Raw genomic sequence first — 22,052 nt, 5'->3', positions numbered from 1 at the left:
CATAAGATAAATGATATGAGTCAGAGACATGGATCTAAATAAAGAAAGAAAATGTTGCCAGAAAATAATAAATGAAGGTAAAATCTTTTGATTTGATTAATCTTTATGGATCTAAAAGATAGCTGGAAACAAAAGCTGGTTCTTCAAAATTTGGTAAAACTTGAGTTAGATGTTCTAAGAAAGGAAGAGAACAGCTCAAATTATTAAAATCAGAAATGAAAGTGGGGGCATTACTACCAATTCTACAGAATTGAAAATGGTCATAAGTGAATACTATGAATGATTATAAGTCCACAAATTGGTTAACAGATCAAGTGGGCAAATTCCAAGAAACACAAAACCTACCAAGAAGTCAGGAAGAATAGAAAATTTGAATTGACCTATCCAGTGTGTGTGTGTGTGTGTGTGTTTCTCTGTGTGTGTGTACCTCCACACCACCAAGCAATTAATTCTGACACTGTCTGAAGACAGTGTTAGATCTTACAAGCTAAAGGGTCAGTCCTACAAGACTGCCCTCCTGACTTCAGATGCCAATCTCAGTCCCAGTCCTGGTTGTCTGCTGTGCTTCAGGCTGTAGATCAGAGATTTCAGTGATCACCCAACCCCAAATCTGGGTTTGATTAATTTGCTAAAGTTTCTCACAGAACTCAGGAAAACAGTATAATTATTGTTTCCAATTTATTATAAAAGGATATGACAAAGGCTACAGATAAACATCTAGATGAAAGAGATGTGTAGGGCAAGTTATTGGGAAGGTGTGTGGAGCTTCCTTGGTCTTTAAGCATATCATTCTGCCTGAATCTTCCTTCATGTGTTCACCAGCCTGGAAGCTATTAGAACCCTGTCCTCCTGAGGGTTTTTGGAGGCTCCATACATAAGCATGATTGATTAAATCATTGGTCACTGGTGACTGAACTCAATCTCCAGTCTCAGCACCCACCTAGATGTTGAGAGGTAAGATGAACATTTCCAACCCTCTAATCACAGGGATGTTTCACCAAGCAACCAGCACCCAACTTTTAGATATCTAGCAGCTTTTCCCAGAGTCAATTCGTTAACATAACAAGATACCTTTATTCTTCTTCTCAGGAAATTCCAAGGGTTTTAGGAGTTCTGTGCCAGGAACATGAACAAAGACCAAATACATACTTCTTATTATAAATCACAATGTTATAACCTATAACTAGTATGAGAGTTGAATCAGTAATCAAAAATCTCCCAACAAAGTGAAGTGCTAAACTTGATGACTTCACTGGCAAACCTACCAAACATTTAAAGAAGAATTAATACCAAATTCTTCTTAAACTTCTCTAAAACATTAAGGAGGAGGGACCACTTTCAAACTCCTTCCTTGAGGCCAGTTTTCTTCTGATACCAAAGCCCAATACACTATAAGAGAAGAAAGAAAGCGAAAGTGTTAGTCACTCAGTTGTGTCTGACTCTTCGTGACCCCGTGGACTGTAGCCTGGAATTCTCCAGGCAAGAATACTGGATTGGGCTGTCATTTCCTTCTCCAGGGGATTTTCCCAACCCAGGGATTGAACCTGGGTCTCCCACATTGCAGGCAGATTCTTTACCAACTGAGCCACCAATGAAGCCAATAAGAAAACTACAGGCAAATATCCCTTATGAACACTGATGCAAAAATCTTCAACAAAATACTTACAAACAGAATTCAGAAGGGTGTTAAAAATGTTATGTACCATGACCAAATGAGATTAATTTCTGGAACGCAAGAATAGTTCAACATACGAAAACTGATTAATATAATACACTACATCAAAAGAAGGAAAAAAAATGATCATCTCAATTAATGCAGAAAAAGCATTTGACAAAATTCAACACATTTTTATGATAAAAAGACTCAAAATAGAAGGAAACTACTTCAACATAAAAGCCATATATGAAAAACTCACAGTGAACATCACACTTAATGGTGAAAACTGAATGTTTTCCTCTAAGGAAAGTAACAAAGTAAAGAAGTCTACTTATATCTCTTCTATTCAACATAGTACTGAAAGTTCTAGACAAAACAAGTATCAAGAAGAAGAAATAGAAATCATTGAAATTTAAAAGGAAGAAGAATAATTATCTTTCTTTGCACATGGTAGAAAAATCCTTAAGATTTCCCCCAAGTCCCATAGAAGGACTGTAGAAAGTAAGAAATGAATTCAGCAAAGAAGCAAGATATACAACAACATACAAAAATAGGTTGCATTTATATGTAAACTGGGGGCTTCCCTGTGGTACTCTTGGTAAAGAACCATCTGTTAATGCAGGAGATATAAGAGGCGCAGGTTCAATCCCTGGGTCAGGGAGATCCCCTGGAGAAGGGACCAGCTACCCACTCCAGTATTCTTGCCTGGAGAATTCCAAGGACAGAGAAGCCTGGTGGGCTACAGTCCATGGGGTTGCAAAGAGTCGACAGACATGACTGAGAGCGACTAACACTTTCACTTTCACACTTACAATGCTATAGTAATCAAAACGTGATATAGGCATAAAGATAGACATATAGACCAATTAAATAGAATATAGCAGTAATAAATCCTTGCATATAAAATATAATTATTTTTGGCAAGGGTTTCTAGGCTATTCAGTTGGCAAAGGAGAATCTTTTCAACAAATGGTTAGGGAAGACTGAACACATACGTGAAAAAGAAGAGTGTGGGATCTTTACCTAACACCATATATAACAATTAACTCAAAATCAAACAAGGACCTAATGTAACATCTCAAACAACAAAACTCTTGGAAAAAAATTTAAGATCAAACTTCATGACATTGGATTTAACACTCAGTAAGAATTTAAATGATCTAATTTTTAAAATGGGACAGAGAATCTAAACAGACATCTCATCAAAAAAGATACACAGAAGGCAAATAAGTATATGAAAAATGTTCAACATCATTTGTCACTAGAGAAGTGAAAATTAAAACCACGATGAGATACCATAACACAAAGGACTAAAAATACCAGTTGCTGCCAAGTATATAGCAATAGGAATGCTCATTCATTGTTGAAGGAAATGCAAATTGGTACAGAACCAAGAAAGACTAGAAGTTTCTTACAAAACTAAACATAATCTTATTATACAATTCAGCAACTGCTCTTCTAGATATTTACCCAACTGATTTGAAAATTTTTATCCATATAAAAACTGCATATGAATGTTTATAGCAATATTTTCCCATAATTTCCCCAAACCAGAAGAAACTAAGAGTTCTCAGTCCTGAATATTCATTGGAAGGACTGATGCTGAAGCTGAAACTCCAATACTTTGACCACCTGATGCGAAGAACCGACTCTTTGGAAAAGACCCTGATGCTGGGAAAGATTGAAGGCAGGAGGAGAAGGGAATGACAGAGGATGAGATGGTTGGATGGCATCACTGACAGGATGGACATGAGTTTGAGTAGGCTCCGGGAGTTGGTGATGGACAGGGAGGCCTGGAGTGCTGCAGTCCATGGGGTCACAAAGAGTCGGACACAACTGAGCGACTGAACTGAAGAGTTCTTTGAATAGGTGAATGGATTAATGAACTGTGGTACATTTTATAATGGAATACTATTCAGTGATGAAAGAAATAAACTATCAATCCATGTTAAGAACTTAAAGATATGAAAAAATCCTAAGTGCATATTACTAAGTAAAATGTCAGTTTAGTCTACATACTGCATGATTCCATTTATTTAACAATCTGGAAGAAGCAAAAATATTGAAATGGCAAACAAAATAGTCATTGCTAGGAGTTTAGGGTAAGGTTGAACGTGAAAGTGTTAGTCGCTCAGGTGTGTTTGACTCTTTTTGATCCCATGGACTGTAGCCCCCAGGCTCCTCTGTCCATTGGACTTCCCACGCAAAAATACCAGAGTGGGTTGCCATTTCCTTCTCCAGGGGTCTTCCCCACCCAGGGATCGAACCCAGGTTTCCTGCATTGCAGATGGATTCTTTGCCATCTGAGCCACGAGGGAAGCCCCTAGGGTAAGGTAAGAGTTAAGTAAATGAAGCACTGGAGATTTTTGTAAGATAGGGAAATTAGCCCACATAATACTTTAATGGTGAATATATGACACTTTGTGTTTATTCAAAACAACTGAACTTTATTCTACAAAGAACCATGTACACAAAAAAGTTTTTTAATAATCATTTAGACGATTAAGCAATCCCAGGATGCAATGCATATTATGATAAAAAAAAAACCTAACTCTAGTACAGTTGTATGAAACAGCTGTACTGATTAAGAGCGGCAGGGAAAGGGGCTGACCTAAGAAACTTTGGAGGGCTTCCCTGGTGGCTCAGTGGTAAAGAATCTGCCTGCAAAGCAGAAGACACAAGTTCAATCCCTGGATCAGGAAGACCCCCTAGAGAAGGAACTGGCAACCCACTCCAGTATCTGGGAAATCCCGTGGACAGAGGAGCCTGGCAGCTACAGTCCATGGGGTCACAAAGAGTTGGAGGCTCTACTATAGGTGACCACAAGGACTGTTTATAGCAATGTCTTCTAGTTGATAAAGGTTTGGGATTTTGTGTTTTTTGATTTGTTTCTTTATTTTCTTTATTAGAGTACAGGTTTATAGCTCTAAAAATATATATATACTGTAATTGAACAGTTAAGTATGTGTATCCAGGTTGGTGGATTCTGGATTTCTTATTGTTGGAGTTGGAGGTTACAGGTCAACAGATAGGCAAAGAGAGAAGCTACAGGACTAATCCGGTTTTATGAATTACTGTTGGAGATATTCATGCCACCTAATGTTTAACTTAACATAGGTACAGATGGATGCATATGAAAAAGCATATGAAAATATTTATAAATATGTATATTTGGAAGGCATGCGTGCTTGGTTGCTTCCATCATATCTGACTGTTTGTGACCCTATGGACTGTAGCCTGCTAGGTTCCTCTGTCCATGGGATTCTCCAGGCAAGAATACTGGAGTGGCTTGCCATTCCCCTCTCCAGGGGATCTTCTCGACCCAGGGATTGAACCTGCGTCTCTTATGTCTCCTGTATTGGCAGGCACCAGGATTCTTTACCACTACCACCACCATATATATATACATATATATATGTATATATAAGCTTAATATACATACATCTTCCCTCTCTGTCAGCTGACATGGCCTAGAAATAATAGTGTCCCAGTAACAAAGAGCAAATTTGGGGCCTAGATCTTGTTTTCTAATACCATTTTCCATTAAAAGGGATAGAGCTTTTAGATAAATGGCTGATTCTAAGACTGGGAAGGAAACATACAAGATTAGCCCGGAGCATGTTGCAATACCAGGAAGGAAGTGCTCAAAATAAATAAGCAAACAACATGAACAAAAATAACACAGTAATAGGGGAATGTCACAAAGACACAAAAGCCAAATAAAAGAGCTCCCAAAGCCCAAAGCTGGAGCAAGTTGAGCAATAAAATAAATAATATACTATTGGATTATAACTCAAGCATAAAATAATTATCCATGAATCCATACTGATATAAATAGCTGAATAAAAAGATGAGAAAAGAGGTGAACAGTGAAGGATCTCAGCCATATATATACATGTATCCGTTCTCTCACAATCTCCCCTCCCATCCAGGCTGCCACATAACATTGAGCAGAATTCCTTGTGCTTTCTGGTAGATCCATGTTAGTTATCCATTTTAAATATAGCAGTGTGTACATGTCTATTGGCTATTGTTCAGTTGCTGAGTTGTGTCCGACTCTGCAACCCCATGCATTGCAGCATGCCAGGTTTCCCTGTCCCTCACAATTTCCCAGAGCTTACTCAAACTCATGTCCATCGAATCAGTGATGCCATCCAACCATCTCATTCTCTGTTGTCCCCTTCTCCTCCTGCCTTCAATCTTTCCCAGCATCAGGGTCTTTTCTAATGAGTCAGCTCTTTGCATCCGGTGGCCAAAGTATTGGAGCTTCAGCCTCAGCATCAGTCCTTTAAGACTAATTTCCTTTAGAATTGACTGATTTCATCTCTTTGCCATTCAAGGGACTCTCAAGAGTCTTCTCCAACACCACATTTCAAAAGCATCTTCTTTCAAAAGCACCAATTCTTCAGTGCTCATCTTCCTTATGGTCCAACTCTCACATCCATAATGACTACTGGAAAAACCAAAACTTTAGACAGACCTTTATTGGCAAAGTAACATCTGCTTTTTAATACATTGTCTAGGTTTGCCATAACTTTTCTTCCAAGGAGCAAGTGTCTTTTAATTTCATAGCTGCAGTCACCATCTGCAGTGATTTAGGAGCCCAAGAAGAGAAAATCTGTCACTGTTTCCCCATCTATTTGCCATGAAGTGATGAGACCAGATGCCATGATCTTAGTTTTTTGAATGTTGAGATTCAAGCCAGCTTTTTCACTCTTCTCTTTCACCTTCATCAAGAGGCTCTTTAGTTTCTCTTTGCTTTCTCCATAAAGATGTGTCATCTGCATATCTGAGGTTATTGATATTTCTCCTGGCAACTGGCTATACCTTAATATAAAATTAGGCTTCCCCAGTGGCTCATCTGATAAAGAATCCACCTACCAACAAAAGAGATCCAAGAAACGAGGCTTCCATTCCTGGGTCTGGAAGATCCCTTGGAGAAGAAAATGGTAACCCATTCCAGTATTCTTGCCTGGAAAATCCGATGGACAGAGGAACCTCGTGTTCTAAAGTCCATAGGTTCGCAAAGAGTTGGACATGACTGGGCATGCACGCAAATACAAAGTAAAAGTTTTTAAAAATATACGGGGAAAGTAAAAGCAGCAACAGCATTATGGTGATCTAGGCTGTTCCTTTCGGTTTTCCCTTTTCACCTAAGTGTTAGACATTCATCCAGGAGCAAAATCACCTTTGCAGTAGTTGCAGAATACAGCACCATACATGAAGGGCCCCAGGAAGAGGCTCACCCCTGTGCTTCACTGGTAATAGACAGAAGACGTCAGTGTAGACTGTGGAATCAGTGGAACAGCAAACCTACCCCACTACCTTTATTGTGGTTGGGAAAAAACCTGCAGTACTCACCTGGGCAGACAGCCACAAATAAGAGAGAAATTACCGAAGTTCAGCCTTCCCAGGAGATTCCAAAGCAACTTTGGAACAACAACAAGAAACAAAACAAGAAAACAAACAAGAGTTTGGATGTAGGAGAAATAGCAAGAGGAAATTTACAAGCACTATCCACACCCCCTCCCCACCCGCGGCAACGCAACACTGCTCTGGCTGGGCTTTCAGACTGGATGACTCCTCGCACATGGGAAAGGGTGGATGTGTAATCAAATACCCTTTTGGATGTGTAACTAAATTTTTTTAAAAAAGTATTTTTCTCTAGCAGCACACAGAGTACAGGAGGGAATCTCCTTGACTGGGAGAAGTGAGGAGATCAGGAAAGAGACAGATAAGAATATCAAAGGGTTTTAAAGGGACATTGTTCCATCCATGAGCCTCTGGGAGTACCACACCTGGGATCTCCTTACTAGGTCTGCACGCATCCCCAACCCCCTGAGTGCTTAACCAACACCTTCCACTGTCTTAGTTGGCTCCTTGTGCTTGCTCCTGAGTGTGGTGGCCAGTGTGAGCTCCAGGACACAGGAAATGAGCTTAGAAAACAGGGCAGGGTCTATGGGCAGAGGTGGGGAAAACCACAAACTTGAGCTATGGAGCCACCTTCTGGAAAGTTAAAGAGAGGTTTCCAGGAGCCAGCCTGGGTGTATTAGAATGAAAGATGACAAAGAAGCTTAAGAGTTCCGCCACAAGATGGCACAAGAAGAGTGGCACAGTTGTGACGTGTGTGTGTGTGTGTGCGTGTGTGTGGTGTGTGTTAGTCACTCATTCGTGTCCAACTATTTGTGACCCCATGGACAGTAGCCCACCAGACTCCTCTGTCTGGGATTTCCCAGGCAAGAATACTGGAGTGGGTTGCCATGCCCTTCTACAGGGGATCTTCCTGACCCAAGGATGGAACTGGCATCTCCTGCACTGCAGGCAGATTCTTGACCATCTGAGCCACCAGGGGAGCCCACAATGGATCATAATATCCTTCGAATGCACAAAAGTTTGTAGCTGAGTTACATCTGTGCAGAATGATGATTAATGCATCTTTTCCAAGCCACCTTTCCCCACGCTTCCCACACCTCGGACCACTCTGCTTTATTTGTTATTCCGTAAATAACTTGAGCTCTTTTTGCCTTCGGGGATGTGGATCTGAGACTAATTCTCCTGTCTCCTCCTTGACTGCCCTGTGAATGAACCCTCTCTTTGCTGCAGACCTTGTCATCTCAGCGTTCAGGCTTGCTGTGCATCAGGGAGAAGGAGCCTGGTTTAGTAGCAAACTTGACCAGCCAGCCAGGAGGTAAGTCCTGACTGATCTTTTGCCATTGCAGGCCCATTGCTGGTATTGAAAGACTGCAGACAAGTCCAATCAGCTTTTGTTCCAGGGATTGTCACCCAGATTTCCCCAGCCATGTGCCATGAACCTTGGGTACTTATTTTCCTTTTGCAGCAAAGAGGTGGTTTGGGTTTTGGAAGATGCCTTCTGAATGAGTGACCTCATTAAAGAAATGCATTCTTCTGTGACTATCCGAAAATCTTTGTATCCCTAGAGACTGTCATACTGAGTGAAGTCAGACAGAGAAAGACAAATATATGAACTCACTTATATGTGGAATCTAAGAAAAATGGTACAAATGAAAATATCTATGAAACAGAAAGGGAGTCATATATGTATAAAACAAACAAATGGTTACCAGGAGGTAAGAAGGCAGGGGAGGGATAAATTGGGAGATTGGAATTGACATACACATATACACACTACTATATATAAGATATATATGTGTGTGTATATATGTATATGTAACTGATATATCTATATCTATCCATATAGAGGTAACTGATAAGGACCTATTGTACAGCACAGGGAACTCTATTCAGTACTCTCTAACAGCCTTCATGGGGAAAGAATCAATCTAAAAAAGAGAAGATAAATGTATATGTACAACTATTTCACTTTGCAGTAAACCTGACACTAGCGCAATACTGTAAATCAACTATACTCCAATATAAATAAATAAAGTTAGTGTAAATGGTAAAAAAAAAAAATGCACTCATGCCTAGATTATCTGTCAATTCTGTGCAGATCATGGGTTGGAAGCCCACCTGGTGGGATTTTTGGCAACAATATAAGGTTGCAGCTCCTAAGGGAAGCCCAAGGCTGTGAATTTTGGTCTTGTTTGTTTTTATCATGTTCATCTATGTCTGTCTATGTCTGATTGTCTCAGTTGGTAAGAACTGACTATTGGAGATTGAGCTTTTTGGTGCCCATAGCAAGGACGTATTAGAGAGACCTTTGTGTTGCAAATACCTGAGACAAAACCCCTTCAAAATGGGAAAAGTTAATTCAATTCCCCCTTGCAGTCCTCTAGGCTGTGTTCTTCAAAACTGAGTGACTTTCAGTTATGATTCGTGGGAAAAGGAAAAATATGGTATTTTGGGGGGTAACACTATGTGATGGTATTTTGGGTGGTAAACACATTATCATTTAGACTCCTGAGCAAATGGCCTAAAAATGGATCCTTGAATTACAACTCAATTTTGCAACTAGATTTATTTTGTAAATGGGATGAAATGCCTTATGTACTGTCTTTTATGTTATTGTATCAGAATAAACCTGTGCAGAGAAAATATAAGGTTATGGCCCAACAGGAAAGAAGGCCTTTGCTTGATCCTAATGAAAAGAAGGATGACTTGCTGTTGATTCAATCAAACCTTGTTCCTTCACCCCCTAAGAGGGTACTGTGCTCTTTCCTTGCCACATCTTCAAGCCTGGGCCCTCCCTCAACCTGCCCTGGTCTCTGAGGATGGAGAAATAGGAATGGTCTCACCCTCATTTGTCTGGTGTTTGGTGTGCCCACTCAGGGTACATCCTTTCTCTGTGGTTTAGTTATCAATCTTGGGCTTATGAATGTTCTTGGCAGCTGGTGCATAGATGGTATTTGTTTATTGGGATCAAAATGTTAAATGCAAACAAGAGTATGCTTTCAAATGAGTGCTAGGCAGTGTCATTCCCCAAGCCCTAGTTAGGGCTCCCCACTTTCATCAACAGAAAGTAGCCAGAGCAGCCATCACCCCTCTTCCATCAAGACTGAGGAGTTATCAGAAGATAGTGGGGGACAGAAACTGTGGGTGAAACTCATTTCACCTGCCATCAGTAATCAAGTTCCTTTTAAGACTTGTGGAAAGTGAGGAGAGTGTTTGTTGCTCAGTCATGTCCAACTCTCTGCGACCCAAAGGACTATAGCCTGCCAAGCTCTTCTGTCCATGGAATTCTCCAGCCAAGAATACTGGAGCGGGGTGCCTTCTCCAGGGTGTCTTCTTGACCCAAGGATCAAACCCAGGTCTCCTGCATTGCAGGCAGATTTTTTACCGCCTGAGCTACCAGAGGCTTCTCCAAGCAGAATGCTGCCTAAATAAGAGGATGTTGGCCTGAGTTATTTTTCCAGGAACTTGGAGAAGCTGGGTCTAGTTCAAGCTGAGCTGGTTAAGACTAAAACACTAAGAACCCTTCAAGTGGGCACCTGCAGAGGCTCATAGCTTCGTGAAGCCTGTGCAGAACAATGGTTATCGCAACTTTTCCAATCACTGCTTCCCACACTCTGGTCCATCCTGCTAGTTTATCCATTATCCTGTAAATAGCCCAAGCCCCCTGCCTTTGGGGAGGCAGACCTGAGACTAGCTCTCCTGTCTCCTCTCATGCCTGCCTTACAAATAAACCCTCTTTGCGGCAAACCTCGGCAGCTTGCTAGTTTCGTTGAGCAAAATGAACATGCTTGGGTAACATGGGCAGCATAGAATAACTCTGTTGTAAAGAATACAGAGTGAAAATGGGGGAAATAAGTTCACAGTGGAGAACCCGGCTGGGACTCCACCAACCAGGTTTTCAAGTTCCTTATCAACAGTATGAATCATGTTCACAGAGTGGACATTAGTTTTCTGTGATGGGAATGGCGGTCCCCCTCCCTAAGGTCTGTAAACCCAATCTAATCATGAGAAAATCATCAGAAAAATCCAGTTTGAAGGATATTCTGGAAAATATCTGCTAATACTCTTCAAAACTGTCAAGAACATTATGATCAATGAAATTATGAGAAATATCACAGGCCAGACAAGTCTAGAGACCTGGTGACTAACTGATAGTGGTATCCTAGAACTGAAGAGGCATTCAATAAAAACCAAGGAAATCAGAATAAAGTGTGGACTTCAATAATAATGTACTGATACTGCTTCATTAATTGTGACAAATGTACCATACACATATAAAATTTTAATAACTGGGGAAACTAGTGGTGAAAAATGTGAAAACTCTGACTTCCTTCTACTAAAACAATATTCTGACTTTCTCCATTGCTTTGAAATATGGCTCTTCTCTCTCAAAGTCACTCAATGGTAACCGACTCTTTGTGACCCCATGGACTGTAGCCCACATGGCCCCTCTGTCTATAGAGTTCTCCTGGCAAGAATACTGAAGTGGGATAGTTGTTCCCTTCTCCAGGGGATCTTCCCAACACAGGGATCAAACCCAGGTCTTTTGCATTGCAGGCAGATTCTTTACCAACTGAGCCACCAGGGAAGCCCAGTTCTCTAAATCCCCTATATTTTTGTGTTCGTGTGGGTCTGTTCTTTTCCATTGGTCTATTTATGTCTCACTAACAAATGTTTGTTTATTACAGTTTAATAAGAATTTTAATATCTAGCAATTTGTAAGCTCTTTCTGATTATTATTATTTTTAAGAAATTGCTTGGTTATTCTCACTTGTTTTTTTTTCTATTTAATTTTAATCACTTTTACAATATAACCAATATGTAACCAGCATTTGCCATTAAAATCATGAAACCTAGAATTAAAATCTTCTGAATACTGATTTTTCCTATGCAATAAGAGGATATACATTTGGAAAATCCCCTGGACAGAGGAACCTGGCGCACTATAGTTCATGGGGTCACAAAGAATCAGACATGACTGAGTCACTGAGCATGCATTGAGCATGCATCTATATATATATATGTGTGTGTGTGTGTGTGTATATATATATATTGTGTGTATATCAATATATATATATATATTGATATATATATCAATAGCTATTCCTGTTGACTGAAGCGTGTTGGTTTGTTTTCTTCAGTAGAGTTTAGTTTTAATCATGCAGATTTACAGTTATTTTGCTAAATAGTTTAATTTTTCTGGCTTTCTTCATGATATTTCACCTTGGATTTATTTCTTAAATAATTTTTGTTTGAACTCAAGACAGCTGTTTTGTGTCCTACAGAATAAAACTGTAGCTAATCACTTCCTGTATTTCCTTAAGATTCCTAATAATAATTCGTTAGTTGGCCTTCTTAAATTTTTCAGTTTTATAATAATCTTGCTCTGCAAATGACAAGAAAGTTCCCTCTTGTTTAATTTCCTCTATGGAATGGTTGCTGCACACCTGTCCATTTAGAAAGTCCTGTCCCTGTAACCTTAAGCAGGTCACTTCTTTTTTTCTTCAATGTAATCGGTCATTTCTCTATAAGCATTTCATAGAGTCTCATTATAAATACAGTAACAACACAAAGCAATAGAGAAATGATGTGTTCATATTGTACTAATTTCATAGAAAAGTTGAAGGTAAAGAACTTTGGACATTTTCATAGAAAATACCATACTGTTCAACTAATTGTTTCTTGGTGTTTGTGTCAAACTCAGAATACTGGCTTGGATTGAATGTCAGTCTGAGTCTATTTTAATTTTTTTTTCTTTTTATCATCAGATCAGATCAGATCAGTCGCTCAGTCGTGTCTGACTCTTTGCGACCCCATGAATCACAGCACATCAGGCCTCCCTGTCCATCACCAACTCCCGGAGTTCACTGAGACTCACATCCATTGAGTCAGTGATGCCATCCAGCCATCTCATCTTCTGTTGTCCCCTTCTCCTCTTGCCCCCAATCCCTCCCAGCATCAGAATCTTTTCCAATGAGTCAACTCTTCGCATGAGGTGGCCGAAGTACTGGAGTTTCAGCTTTAGCATCATTCCTTCCAAAGAAATCCCAGGACTGATCTCCTTCAGAATGGACTGGTTGGATCTCCTTGCAGTCCAAGGGACTCTCAAGAGTCTTCTCCAACACCACAGTTCAAAAGCATCAATTCTTTGGCACTCAGCCTTCTTCACAGTCCAACTCTCACATCCATACATGACCACAGGAAAAACCATAGCCTTGATTAGATGAACTTTTGTTGGCAAAGTAATGTCTCTGCTTTTGAATATGCTATCTAGGTTGGTCATAAGTAAAATATTTTATTCACGTTAAATTATATGAATGTGGTATGATTTATAGATTTGTTTGAATTCAAGTTGTAAATTTGTTCTTTGGTTGTAATTTTTTCTTTTTAAATTAATTTTTATTGTAGTATAGTTGCTTTACAATGTGGGGTTAGCCTCTGCTGCTGCTACTGCTGCTAAGTCGCTTCAGTCATGTCCGACTCTGTGCGACCCCATAGACGGCAGCCCACCAGGCTCCCCCGTCCCTGGGATTCTCCAGGCAAGAACACTGGAGTGGGTTGCCATTTCCTTCTCCATTGCATGAAAGTGAAAGTGAAGTCGCTCAGTCGTGTCCGACTCTTAGCGACCCCATGGACTGCAGCCTACCAGGCTCCTCCATCCATGGGATTTTCCAGGCAAGAGTACTGGAGTGGGGTGCCATTGCCTTCTCTGGGGTTAGCCTCTACTGTACAGCGAAGTGACTCAGCCTCATATATACATGTATGCTCTCCCTTTTGGACTTATTTTCCATTCAAGTCACCCCAGTGCATTAAGTAGTTTCCTATGCTATACTCTCTGTTCTCATTAGTTACCTATTGTATACATTTTTCTTTTCTTTTCTTTTTTAAATTGAAGTATAGTTGATTGACAATGATGTGTTAGTTTCAGGTACAGTAGAGCCGGTCTTTCCTTGACCTAATCTCTTGTCCTACCTGATTAACTCCCCAGTTTTAACTGCACACACACTCATAGAATTTTTAAGTAAGGCATGTTTGGGATATTTTCAAGAATTTTTTCATGCTGAAAAAATATCTTTATTTCCCTTTCACTAACAGTCTTGTTGGAATAGAACTTCCTTTTGGATTCTGAAGGCATTTCTCCATTGTTCTTTCACTTTCATTGTTGCTATTGAAAAGTCACCTTTTGTAGGCAATGACCTTTATACCCAGTCTCTCTTAAAAGCTTGAGTGTTTTCATTTTTCCCCTTTTCCTTGAAATTTTTGGATGATGTAGCTTGGCGTGAACATATTAAACCCCAAAGTGCTGAATTAAATGATTCAGTGGTTCATTTCAAACCACAACTCATGCTCTTCAATTCTTAATTTTTAAATATTATTTTGTAAATTTCCTCCCTACTGTTTTGTTTGTTCTTTATCTGAAACTCCTTTCAATTGTATACATTGCTTCATTGCTTTCTGATTTCCATGTCCTTTCTCATTTATTTTCTTTTCTTCCTTTATTTGCTATCTTTTGATACAGCCTAACAGTTATCATCCCTTTATTCTTGTGATCATTTTCTAAAAGCTTATTGTCTGTGTTTCTTTCGTCATAGCATCCTCTCCTTCCTTCATAGCTGCCATAAATGATCTCACTGCACTAATGATAATGTTTCCTGTGAATCTTTCTCCTTTGGCTACACGTAGTGTCTCTATGCCTTCAAAGTTTTTTCCTCTGTTATTTTGGTTTGTTTTTCCTGTTAGAGTTTTCCTGAAATATGTGTTAACTACAGGCTGTATTTATTGAAGAGTAATCCCTTAAAAAGTTAATTGGAACAAGCCTACAAGTACTTCTGAAGGTGGCAGTATATGTTGTTCCTGGCTATCATTTATCCAGGGCTAACAAGGAAGGGACATACAGTGGCAGGCTGGAAGGAGATTCTCATGACCTGTTATATAGATATTCACTTAATCCTTTTGTTTCTATTAAGGAGCTACTTCTTCTGCTATGCCTACTGTCAGTGAACCTCCTTGTTGATTTCTCCTGAGGATAAATCTCTTGTCTACTGCCAAGGCGAGAGCAGTTACTGGTAGCTTAGGAAATGAAGCACGTCAAGGAATCTCCTGCTTTCCTCTAACCGCTTAAAACCTATCCTTCTTTGCTCAGCCCTATACTTCATTCCCATTTTTGAAGGTGCCTAATGCCTCCAATTCCTGAGACTTTCTGCTGTTCTACAGGGTGAGTTCAGAATACACCTCAATATGCTTAGCCAGAAATGGAAAGTACAAAGGAAGTGGAATATCTGTACAGACTCTGAGAGAGAATCCTTTGAAAAATTAAGCCCAAAGAAATACAGAGCTAAGCATAAGGAACTTGACACAGGAATCCCAAACCTATAGGTTGGAGAGCAGGGTCTTATAACCAATAGCCTTCTGCTACTTAAATCTACCAGCAACTCATTACACTAAGTACATGCCTAAGCCTTAAGAGGAAGTAATTTAGCATCTTAAAGATCTATTTCTCTGAATTCTATAATCCAACAAGGCCAAAACAACAGTTGTTTGATACCTTTTTTTTCCTTAAAGTGTAATACAAATGGGAAAGAATATTTGCCCCACTTGGACACAAATCCAACTTGAAATGTTAATGGTCTAGAATGTCCAGGCAGCTATTATGTGTTAGGAATGGGGATGGGTAAGGTACAGAGGGGCTTCCCAGGTGGCGCTAGTGATAAAGAACCCATCTGCCAATGCAGGAGACGTAAGAGATGCAGATTCAATCCCTGCGTTGGGAAGATTCCCTGGAAGAGGGCATGGCAACCCACTCCAGTATTCTTGCCTGGGAAGTCCCACGAAAGAGGAGCCTGGCAGTCTACTGTCCATAGGGTCACAAAACAAATGGACACAACTGAAGCGACTTATGCACGCGAGATACAGAGATTAAGGGAATTTAGGGGCAACGGGAGGAGATGCAGTGATAGCTTCAGCAGCCACACTAGTAGGAATCGCCACAGTGAAGTGGAGTAGTGGTGGACAGGACACCAGTGGAAAGAGCTGAGGCTACATAAGATCTCAGGAAAACTATGGTGCCCAAAACTTCAGGACAAAGTCGTATGGATGCCACAGAAGTAGGTTTTACCTAAACAAATGTGAACAGTGACCGCTCATGTTTTAGCGATATTTATGAGAGAGTTAGCCAATTAGGCAAGGCCATAGAGGGTCTGTGCTACATACTGGAGATAACGTAGACTGAAGAGTAGACACAACCTATGTGCCTATATCATTACCCACAGTCCACAGGGTCACAAACCCCAGCACTGTAATGGGGAGGGGGTCTTTTGCATCTAAATATAACACCTTAAGCTGTTGCTGAGCTTCCTGCTCCAAAGAAAGGCACTATACATGTTTGCCCCACTTAGAGAATAAACTTACTTTGCAGAGGGGGAGTGCAAGTGTTTGCCTTCAAAAAAAAAGTCTTGCACACAACAGCAGGATGCAAACTCTCTTCAAGTTCCCACAGACTATAAACCAGGGGACCTTGAAACATATCCAGGGACATAAAGCAGGGTGCACAATTTTCATAGTCTAAAGGTCTTGAAGTTGTACAATGTTTGTTCTCTTATCACTGTGGAATTATGTTAGAAATTAATATCAAAAGATATCTGAAAATAATCCATATATTTTCAGGTGCAATGTGATGTTTACCAACAGAGATCTTTGACCTAGCCATTGAAAATGGTATAAATCTTAATTATATTGAATTTTTCATAGTGTTTTTCATGTCCTTCTATTTTTCGGTCCATTCTATTAATTTTTGAGAATTTCATATTGAAACTCCAAGATTAAAAATCTTGACTTATCTACTTAAAAAATAGTTGCAATATATAGTAGAACTGTACGTAACTTTGCTTTGTATTTTCCAAGTCTCTTGTAAATGCATCATCATACTTTCATAATAAAACAATAGAAAAGAAAGAAGTCTTGCAATCATTAAAGAAGGAAAGAGAATTTCTTCCTATAACCAATGGCAGGAACCGGCCAGGTTCTCTGGGTCCCACTTAGGATCCGACAAAACTGAATGGACGCAGTTTGATTGCTGTGCCAGTGTTTCAAGCTATCCCTGTGCAGATCCCCTGACCACTGCCTAACTTCTTTCAAGTCCAGCTTCCCAGTCTCATATCTGTCTGCTTCAGGGCACCAAAGCAATTGGATTGTAGTCCTGATAGGCACAGGAAGTTAGGGAGTATCAGACTATGTATACTGCATAGTTAAATGATGTACCCCTGCAGATATAATGGGGTGTGCTAAATAGGAGGGAAACCATGATCAGAGGGGAAAGACAGAAATACAGCAGTCACTTACACAAGCTTTATAAAGTCTATCATAAAGTAGAAATTCTGCAACAGCGTCCTAGCGGGGAGAACACACTAATTCGACATGCAGTGAATGTGATCTTAACCTTGCTATTCAAACTGGAATGAGGACACCAACCTAGTAAGAGAAAGACTGAGCTATTAATTGCTTTGGTTACTATGCCCTACTGGTGCATTTTCTTCTGCGCATAGATGGTACCACTTGCCACAGTGAAAATACATGTTCATAATTTAGTCCGTAAGCAGTTCAGATATTAAAATCACAGAGGTTAGGGGTATTTAGACATTAGCCACACTCAACCTCCTTCTCAGAGCTCTTAAAGTTATGCAGACAAAATTAATTGTGAAAGTTGATTTATTGAAAAGTCAAGATAGGTTTTCTTAATGAATATCATTACTGCAGAGATGCATAGAATAAAATTTGGCTCACAATGTTTGGGACCTCACCAGTTTGTGTGTCTTAAAATGATCTTAAGTTACTTCCCAACATTTAAAAATCAGCATCACAGGACTTTCCTGGTTAAGATTCCCCATCCCCAGTGCAGGGAGCCTGGGTTCAATCCCTGATCAGGGAACTAGACCTTGCATGCTGCAACTAAAGATCCTGTATACCACAACTAAGACCCAGCCCAGCCAAATTAAAAAAAGAAAAATTATTATGTTCATGAAATTTTTGAATATCTCCAGAAGAACTGGGACCTCTATTAATACTACACACATCTTCCAGCATGGAAATAATATATTAGAGGTGGAAAGGGCATAGAAATCATGTAACTTCATTTATATAATCCCTAAACATTGGCTATTTGTAAGGCCTCCCCAGACAGCCATTTTACTTTTTTGCATTTCTTTTCCAGTGGGATGGTCTTGATCCCTGTCTCCTGTACAATGTCACAAGCCTCAGTCCATAGTTCATCAGGCACTCTATCTATCAAATCTAGTCCCTTAAATCGATTTCTCACTTCCACTGTATAATCATAAGGGGTTTGATTGAGGTCAGACCTGAATGGTCTAGTGGTTTTCCCTACTTTCTTCAATTTAAGTCTGAATTTGGCAATAAGGAGTTCATTATCTGAGCCAAAATCACTGCAGATGGTGATTGCAGCCATGAAATTAAAACATGCTTGTTCCTTGGAAGGAAAGTTATGACCAACTTAGATAGCATATTGAAAAGCAGAGACATTACTTTGCCAACAAAGGTCCGTCTAGTCAAGGCTATGGTTTTTCCAGTGGTCATGTATGGATGTGAGAGTTGGACTGTGAAGAAAAGTGAGCACCAAAGAATTGATGCTTTTGAACTGTGGTGTTGGAGAAGACTCTTGAGAGTCCCTTGGACTGCAAGGAGATCCAAGCAGTCCATTCTGAAGGAGATCAGCCCTGGGATTTCTTTGGAAGGAATGATGCTAAAGCTGAAACTCCAGTACTTTGGCCACCTCATGTGAAGAGTTGACTCATTGGAAAAGACTCTGATGCTGGGAGGGATTGGGGGCAGGAGGCGGAGGGGACGACAGAGGGTGAGATGGCTGGATGGCATCACCAACTCGATGGACGTGAGTTTGAGTAAACTCCGGGAGTTGGTGATGGACAGGGAGGCCTGGCGTTCTGCGATTCATGGGGTCGCAAAGAGTCGGACACAACTGAGTGACTGAACTGAACTGAACTGACTGAAACATTGGCAGAAGGGTAGGTTGAGATCCAAGCCCTCAGTGATGTTAAAATCTGGAATACAAAGTTGATGAATCTAAGCACCAAAAGAGAGGTACAGAAATTGGGCTCAAGCGTTGGTATAGATGATTACCCATTTTAAACCACCCAGACAACAGCTTCTAGTAGGAGAGTCCTCCCGTGCTAGGGTTCCTTGATAGTAGGGAATGGTCTTGTCCGCCACACTGGCTGGTTCATACTATCACTGTAATTTGGTGTGACTGTTGTGTATTTGACATATTTCATTTTGTCTTTTAATATACACGCTGTCATAGGTACACTTACTACCTGGACACTTTTTTTTAATCCTTCCCATATTTTGAGTTTTTTTTTTTTTTTTTTTTCTCCTGAATGTCAAGAATGGTTCACCAATAAACAGCTTCTTGGTTCACATGAATTGATTTTTCTTTTAAGGTTTTCATTTTGCATACTGGTCGTTTAAAGATCCCCTAGGGATTCTGTTCAAAACACAGTTTTGACTGTTTCCCAGGAAATACTGAACTATTAGGTCTAGAAAATGCCAATGAAGCGGTTTTAAGGAGGTTCTCATGGGTGATTCTGAAGTGTGTACCTTTTGTTTGCCAAGTGGGTAAATTGCGGTGAGGAGAGGTGAAGTGGTTTATTTAACATTCACCACTAGCTCGTGCGCAGGCCAGGACTACACAACGAGTCTTTCCATTCACAAGCTAGTTTCCTTTATCCCAGGAGGCTTTGAGAAAAAGTAAGCTAGTTATTTCTCCTTCAGAAAATTAGACAGGTAGTTAAGAATGAACTGGTTCTTTTAGTCATTAAGCCCTGCTTCTTAGATCTCAACCTGGTTAATGCTAATTTCTTAAAGTATAATAGAACATCTTTGTTTGGGCTCTTAAAGTGTGACCTCCCAGAGCTTCATTTCTGCGCTCTTTGGTTATATCGTTCATCAGGCATTTTCTTCTGAGAGCCAGTGACTTGGCTCACTTCACTACCCTGCACCAGAGAGTTTCATTCGTGCTGATTACCCTACATTTCACATAAAGGTCATTAAGAATTCTGTTTCAGTGAATAAAAGAATGTAAATGAGGTAATTATGAGCTCCGCTTACCTTCCTAACCCCTTGCATTGTGTAATCATTAATACTTTCACATGATCTGTTCACTGAAAAAATCAGAAAGATGTGAAGCAATATGGCTGGGAAAGAAAATAGTAGTGAGCTTTATTCTGTGATGGAGTGTTTTGTTTTTTTTTCTTTTGGGAGTAGTTAGGGAGGGTCTTTTGATGTAAGCTGTGAAAAAGACAGCTTGGGAAATAGCTGTGTGCTGCTGCTTTAACCCCCACCTACCCTTTGCATAAATTAACTTCAAGTTTCAGAGATTTCTCATAACAACATTTCACACTTGGAAAGCAACATTCATCTGAAAAGCTCTTTAAGATACATCCATATGATTGTTTTCACTTACTGGGCAAATGCATCTTCCCACATAACATAAATTGGCTGTTGAGTATTGGAGAGCAGGATGATGCTGGCTGCTTAAACGCTACCTTGAATAAGGGACAAAGCAGTAGCGAAATCTGGTCTTGGCCAAAATTCCCTTCTTTCTTACCTGTGTTGAGAACATTCCTTTTGTCATTCCAGTGCTTGTACCTGTAAACCTACTTTCAACCTTCATGTAATACTGATGGGTCTGTCAAGGTGTCTCACCATCCTGGCCACAGGTGGGGGACTTATCATATGTTGTCCTTCCCTTGAATAACATGAGTTGTGCAGGTATAAGACTGTGACCTCAGCAATTCCACTAGAAGAGAGCTTCAGATAGATTTGACATATGGATATAGAAGACAGATGGTCTCTCTTCCTGTTGGATAGCAAGTCATAAAAATGTAGACTTGGGGCTGCCAGAAACCATCCTTCCTGACACAGAGAGACAACCTGCATGAGAATGACTCCAACAAAGAAAGAGGAGCAGAGCCAATAGCTAGAATCAGCAGACGGTGCGAGCCTTTGTATCCATGGACCCAACTGTGCCCAATGCCTGAACAGTCCTTAGATATTCCAATCAAGTAGGATAATAAATGTTGATTTGGGGGAACTAGTTTTAACAAAGCTTTTAAAAATGACAACCAAAGTGTTCTCATTTATACAGAAATTGGTACTTCTAGGAAAGGTAGGGCAAGTGATATAGTCTAAGATGGAAACTAGACCAGGTAGGCTGAGGTGAAGGTCAGTGGAAAACAGAATCTTTGTCATGTAGGAGTTAGGCAATTGGCCAAACTTATTTTCTCTGCCTTATACTAAGTACTACTTGAGCTAGGTCACTGAGATAGTTGGTGAAAAATATCGAGTCTGCTGTGGCCTTTGGTATGGTATAAAAAATTAGATAATTATTGGTCTCAATTAGCCTTTTCATAAAGGAATGATATGTATCAGAATGGCCCTTTCTTTTTATGGCCAATGGCATATTAATACTAAGGGGCAGATGATAATTGACAGACACCAAATTCTCTGAAGTGTAGTAGAGTTGACTTAAGCAAAGTTGGGAAGATGGAAAACAAACCAGGATATAAGATTTAGAACCTGAAGACAAAGAAATACAGGATATGCCAAATTATGCAGAACCCTCCCCAAGCTGCCTTATGCATAAGTGTATCTTTAGATACATAATGTATGTGTGTGTATGTATGTCGCTCAGTTGTGTCTAATTCTTTGAGACCCTATGGACTGTAGCCTACCAGCTTCCTCTGCCCATAGAATTTTCCAGGCAAGAGTACTAGAGTGGGTTGCCATTTCCTTCTCCAGGGGCTCCTCCTGACCCAGGGATCGAACCCACATCACTTGCCTCTTCTGCATTGACACGCAAATTCTTTACCACTGCACCACCTGGGAAGCCCCAGATACATAATATTCCCTTGCATAATGTCATCCACTGTAATCCAATCTAGTGTTTGAAGACAAATGATCTCAGTCTTAAACACATAGGTGACCCAAGATGGAA

Source organism: Bubalus kerabau, chromosome 5, assembly GCF_029407905.1.
Source record: "Bubalus kerabau isolate K-KA32 ecotype Philippines breed swamp buffalo chromosome 5, PCC_UOA_SB_1v2, whole genome shotgun sequence".
Classification (NCBI taxonomy): Eukaryota; Metazoa; Chordata; class Mammalia; order Artiodactyla; family Bovidae; genus Bubalus; species Bubalus kerabau.
The sequence above is the reverse complement of the archived record's forward strand: the minus strand, read 5'-3'. Positions refer to the sequence as shown.